Here is a 7,163-nt window from a genome sequence, read left to right as displayed (position 1 = left end):
TATATATATATATATCCACTGAACTTAACAGTAAGTCACAGAATGCATGGTTTATAAAAGCCTGAAGTGTGTGTGTATACATTTCATTTTGAAGACTTGAGTGACAGGCTCAACTTATTACACTGGGAATACTATGTCGACCTGGTGGTACAGATAATATTGAATTGTATAAATCAAGTGCAGAACACTTACAAAATACGTCTTTTGAAATTAAGCACAAAAAGAAGTGTCACCACCAAGTAAGGATGATGATTATTTTCAGCCAAATATTATGTCCATTTAGCTCTTGCTTAGTGTCGTCGAGCTGTAGCTTTACACTGGAATATTAATTTATATGAAATGGTGCAATATGAGAACTTGTATAATGAAACAAGCTTGCTTTAGTGTATCTAAAATAGGTGAACATTGTTGTAGTATTTCATTTGTGATGTCCTATAGGCTACTATGGCTATTTCCATGTCCTATTTTGCTCAGAGCTGTTGGTTAATTCTTCATAAATTTTGAAAGATTAAAAGGAAAAGGGCTCTTATTATATATTGTAAAAATGAAAAACGTTATTCAATACCTGTGGCTGTTTTCAGTCTTCAGTGAACAGTCTCTAATCTCGTTGGTCAGCTGCTTTATCCCCTCAATTTGGCAACAGGTGGTTTCCAAAGACAAAATGCAGCTGCTGAAAATAAGTAAAAATGTTATCTGTAAATAAATTACATGATTACAGCTTTTTGTGTTTAGTTTGTAGTTGTATACTTTGTATATTTATTCAGTGTCAATCTAAAGAGCATGAATTTTGGGTACGGTATCAGATTGCTTCCCAATGCCATATAATATTTTTGAAAGTGAGTATGTATTTAGTTTTTAATTATGCCAAGCTGATGAATACGTGTTCTTGGAATAGCAGATTGACGACTTTTGACCTCATCTGGGTTGCCTTGCAGAGGTGAAGTGTGAATAAATTATCAAATTGACACACATTTTTGTGAAAATGGTATGTCGTGATTGAGGATTTCATTTTTGTGTTGATATCTTGATTGCTGTGAACATGAACCTCTACTGAAATATAGAAAAGTTTATTCCATCCTTTAGAAATTAGGAATTATTTACCATCAACACTCATTAAGCCTCTAGTTTTGGGAAAGACAGGTGGTATAGTTAATATGAGGAAATTAACGATTATTACATGATGCCTCCTATTGTTTTAAAATATGCAAGTAAACATTGTAGACATTTCGAACATGAAAATTGCCAGTATTTTTTAAATTCCAACCTTGACCTATTTCTCGAAAAAAGTGCAGATTTTGTGGAATGTCAACTACTGTACTAAGCCGTGACGAAGGTGAGTGTTAGCATTGGGCAAGTGAAATAAATTTAACTTTTCTAACTTGCACCAGTGTGCCGTGGAGTTTTTAATCGGAAGGAAACCGTAATTTTCAATGTGAAGTTAGCGAGCGGCATAGCGCTGAAAATGGAGCACCACTGGCGATCTTATATATACCACCCAGAACTGTGCTCATTATTTGTGCAATAGTGGGGCACTTCAAATGAGGCCAATGTGTGACCAGTAAAGCTTGTCACAATACTAATAACTTCACTCACAATAATGTTGAAATTACCCTAATTGGTTTCAGTAACTGTAACACATAGGATGTCATCAATGCAATACGGTGCCTGTCAAATCCTTGACATTGGACAGAAGACACAGAAAATCAAGTGTAGAATCCTACTATAGGAGCAGAATGAAGTATGGCACAGTGGGTGCACCAATGGTCGAGCACCACCAAAGACATCAACATAACAGCGATGATCTGAAATGGCAAGGGATTGAGCAGGTTTCATTTGGACCCAGAGTAAAAGCCAAGCCCAGTCTTCTCTCCAGAAGAGAACTATATTGGATCGACAAATGTGACTCAGTGGCACATGGCCTGAATACTCTTGATAACTGGAGACAGGTTGCCCCCCTATGAAGGCTGTGAATTATACTGGACTGAGATGGACATCTCCCAAGCATACACATGACTGTTTTGACAAACCGGCCACCTATCAATGTATTCTAATATGGCTTTAGTCTTTTCCTACATATTTAACTATTACCAGGATGAGATGAAACAGTTTTCTCTTAAAAAAACATGGTTGTTGTTGTTGCATACACACTTGTATGAGTTATAAGAGCTTGTAGAGAGAGACATATGTATATATATATATAAATATATATTATATTCACTGAAAAAACCATGGGTTTCACACACGTTATAGTTAGGAATTAGCATTTAAAAAACCTTTGAAATTCAATGAAAAAACCATGGGTTTCACACACGTTATAGTTAGGAATTAGCATTTAAAAAACCTTAGAAATTCAATGAAAAAACCAAAGGTTTCACACATGTTATAGTTAGCTGGACATTTCACTCGTAAAAAACCATTGAAATTCCCCCGTTATAGTTAGTTCAGCTAACTATAACTCGCGCGCCCGCAATGCACTACTGATGACGTCACATATTACATCACTCATGACATGGTCAGTGACATCACTCATGACATCACTGATGACATCTCAAATGACATCACTGATGACATCATCCAGTGAATGTGTGTTTTTCTGAAAATTAAATATGTTTAATATATGTATATCTCAAGGTCGATGGAAGAATAAATGAGTATATAAGTGTCTAAATTGATGATTTGTTTTTGAAAAATTGATTGTGTAACTGACTGATTAAGTGTATCTTTATGAATACATGGCTAAGTGAGTAATGTTTAAATGTGTAAATACCTGTATCAGTCTCTCACTTTGTATATAAGTGGCTGCATGGGTTGGTGAGTAGCTACATGAGTGTCTATATAGGTTATTAGTTGGTTTTTTGAGTATCAGTATGAGTGTCTGAGTGTCTTCATGGTTCGGTGGGGGTTATTATGTAGTGCATAGGTGCATGAATGAGTGACTCACTGTTTGTATGTGTTGAAGACAGCATGTGTGTAGGACCGTATGGGTGGATGAGTGTGTGTATGGGTGTGTTAGTGAGTGAATGACTGTCTCAATAGTGTCTTTATGAGTAACTACATATGTTTTAAACTAGTATATATGACTATTGGTGTATATAAGTAAGTATATGTGCGAGTGAGAGATTGGAAGAGTGCCTGTATGAATAAGTATGTGTTTCTATAAGTGATTATTTAAAAGACTAAGTATGTGTAAGTTTCTGTAAAAGTAAGTGTGGTGGTGTGTGTATAACTGTATATGCAGGTAAATGGATGTTTGATTCTTTATTAGCATGAGTGACTATGTGTGAGTAACTCTATGAATGAGTGGCATTGTGTTACAGGATGTTTAGGTGTATGAGTACATATGATGTGTGAGTACATGTATGAGTGACTGTATAGGATTGTTGGTGGATGAGTGGATGTGTATGTGGATCTTAGAATTACTGAATAGGTTGTTGTAACTGTTATTGGTATGTCCATTTTTTTGAAAATTTCAGTCTCTATTTTTAAATGTGTGTATCAAAGGTTATATTAGGGTGAGAGGAGGTCTACCACTCTATCACAAGGATGATGTCATCAGTGATGTCATTTGAGATGTCATCAGTGATGTCATGAGTGATGTCACTGACTATGTCATGAGTGATGTAATATGTGACGTCATCAGTAGTGCATTGCGAGCGCGCGAGTTATAGTTAGCTGAACTAACTATAACGGGGGAATTTCAATGGTTTTTTACGAGTGAAATGTCCAGCTAACTATAACATGTGTGAAACCTTTGGTTTTTTCATTGAATTTCTAAGGTTTTTTAAATGCTAATTCCTAACTATAACGTGTGTGAAACCCATGGTTTTTTCATTGAATTTCAAAGGTTTTTTAAATGCTAATTCCTAACTATAACGTGTGTGAAACCCATGGTTTTTTCAGTGAATTTGCAAGGTTTTTTAAATGCTATTTTTTTTTTTTTTCTTCTTTTTTTTTTTTACATATTTTTATTTTAATTTTTTATCCTTTTTTAAAGACTATGGTTAAATTTTAAAAATTCTACAATATGTTTTTATTTTACATTTTTTTTAAAATAAACAGGTAAAATTTATTAGCAATACATTTTTTCCTTTTTTTTTTTTTTTTTTTTACCGTGCGCGTACGGTAAGCGCACGTCTTGCTGTAATTACGTTAGATTTCTACGCTGTTTGCGTTCATTTACGCAATTTGCGTAGACGCACGTCACGCGCGCATAGCGCGTAACGCGTACGCTGCACGCGCACGTTACGCGGAAGTGAAGGGGCGTGCCTGTTTTGCGCATGCGCGCGAGCGCGTGTCTTTTTTACGTGCATGCGTACTTTTGCCGTAAGCGCACCGTAAGCGTACCGTAAGCGTACGGTAGGTCATGTGATCATGAAACACAACTTTTGATTGGTTCAAACTACTTTCAGTTCTAGAACTCTCCTACACCACACCCATTCCCCTCATTTCTGCTTGTGATCCCTTAGGAGAAGGAGCTGGGTTGTCTTTGTGATACGATGGCAGAACAGCAGAGCTCTTCTGAGAGTGAGGCTAGCAGCACTACCTTGAGGCAGAGAGCGAGGAAACAAAAGACCTCTTACGTATGGGAGTATTTTTCTTTTCCAGAAGGCCAGCAAAAGGTAAATGCACCCTTAGTGACTTGTAAGCTGTGTAAGCGTGTACTTTCAAGAGGGAATCCTGACAGGAAGAATTCCTTTGGGAATCACACCATGATGAGACACCTTAAGGATGTACACAGAAGGACACATGCTCGACTTACTGAAGGTAACCCTTCAGTAAATCAACCAAGCACATCCACAGCAGCTCAGCCTGGACCATCATCTGCAGTGCCGAGTCCTTCTTCTGCAGGTCAGGTGAGCCCTTCATCTGTGGGGGGAGCATCTCCTTTTTCTGGTCCTCTGGAAATTAACCCTCGGTTTGCGAGGGTTGAAGTACGGTGCGCCACTTGTCATGATCTAATTAGTTATAGGGAGACCAGTATTTCCCTAGTGAACAGTAAAATAGATCAGCACACTTGTCGTACCCTGCATGAACACAACGGCTCTTTTAAGAGCTAACCTTACCTTTCATCTATTTTTTATATATGTTTTTAAAAACTTTTTTTAATTCTTTTTTTTACCGTACGCGTACGGTACGCGTAATTTTTTTTTTTTTTATAACACTAAAAATCAATTATCACATTACAAGGTCCTTGAGAGACTACAATTAAAAACTGAAAATGTGATTGTAGAGAAGTGGAAAAAAGGGACCATGATATTATTGACTTACCATACCCACTCAAAAAAATATTTATTCATTTAAATTTTTTTTTAATTGCTTTAAAAATGGTTCTAGTTTTCGAAAATTTTCTATCTCAATCTGAAAAAAAAGAAAAAAGTATTAATATTTAATAAAACATTTTATAATACAGTACACATATTTACATATTTTTCAAAAAATATTTTTGCCTTTTTTTTGCTGTTTTCAGAATATATTGCATTTCACTATAAATTGTGAAAGCAATTGCATTCATCATTTAACAGCAGGCAAAAAAAAAATTAACAATCTCAAAGATTGTTTTAAAAAAGCCCACAATCTCTTTTTGCATAAACATAACTTTATAGAAATGCATAATATTCTTAAAAAATATCATCTAATATCAATACTTATTTCTTTAAAATACCGTCTGATATTTTTGTTTCAGAAGTATAATCACAATAATATATCTCAAATAACTCCACAATACATCGGGTTCCATTTCCTTTAGGCCAAATAGTAATTTTAAAATTCTTTTTTGGTTAAATTTCCAATGGTAATCCAATAAAAATCTAAAGTTTAAATTGTACAGATCTCACCGATTCTCTGTAACATTCTGGTTTCCGAAAGATTTATTAATAATTAAATAAGTCCACAATAGAATTGTTTACCTTTCCGCATGGCCAAATAGTAATTTTAAAAATCTTTTTTGAAAAAATTTCCAATGGCAATCCAATAACATTCCAAAATTTAAATTGTGCAGATGTTACCGATTTTTTCTAAATTTTTGGTTTTCCAAAGTTTCCTTAAAAAATGGAAAAATTCCACATTACAATTGGTTACCTTTCCATTAGGCCAAATGATAATTTGTTAAATCTTTTTATTTGTAAATTCCAAATGGTAATCCAATAAAATGGTAAAATTGTTTTGTCCAGATGTTGCCAAATCTCTCTAAAATTTAGGTTTCAGGAAGATTAGATAGGAATTTGCTAAATCAAAAGGCAAACGTTGCTTAAAAATCAATTGGGAATCATTACACAGTGTCCAGCCTTTTTCACATTTAAGATAAACTGTGTAAAGACCAGAAGTTACAGTAGGTCCATCATGGAAAATTATTGCAACTGTTACAAAAGTTTTTCCTGAAATTGATAATTGCTGTCCTGTAAACTTCTTTATTAAAGTATCCAATTTTGAACCATCAGCTCTACATCGTTGCATCATTAAAATTACATACTGTCCGTATTCCTTTAAAATTAACGTTGAAAACATGTCAGATTTACACTCACCGCATTGCATGCTATGATTAGCATCTTTAACTAATTTAGCAAAAGTGACTGTTTTACTCTCTGGCAATGTTAAATAAATAAACCTTTCATTATCAACATTAGAGCCACATATATTATAACAGTTTTCACAACTATGTTCCCATTTATAAGAGAGACCAAATACATTTTCAATGGGAACCCCTTCTTCTTCCAGTACCTGAAGAAAATACATCAAGAATTCCTGTGCGTCTTGCTGTACATTTTGAGAAAACTGTGTTCGTCCTGAACATACATCTAAAAGTTTTCTAATTTCAGTAGCACTTTCTATTTGAGTTTTATCATTACTCAGCTTTTCAAAAAGGAGACTCAGCACAGAACAGAATCTTTTTCCCTGATTTACTATTATCTGCTCTTGCAAACTTTCCAGATAAAATGCAACATTCAGCACTACATTAGCGTAGCAGTTGACACCAGAGCTATTTTCAAAATGACATCCTACAACCTGTTCTTCATTTTCCTTATTCTTTTTGCTTGCAATTACATCACTCCTCTTTTTTTTCCTCCTCTCTACATCTTCATTACAGATATTCTCATTTCTCCTTTTACGAGAAACTACACGTTTCTCCAACACAGGATACTGACCTAAATGAGGAGCATAGCTTC

Source organism: Triturus cristatus, chromosome 4_1 (genome assembly GCF_964204655.1).
Source record: "Triturus cristatus chromosome 4_1, aTriCri1.1, whole genome shotgun sequence".
In the NCBI taxonomy this organism is placed as follows: Eukaryota; Metazoa; Chordata; class Amphibia; order Caudata; family Salamandridae; genus Triturus; species Triturus cristatus.
This window is presented reverse-complemented; position numbering follows the sequence as displayed.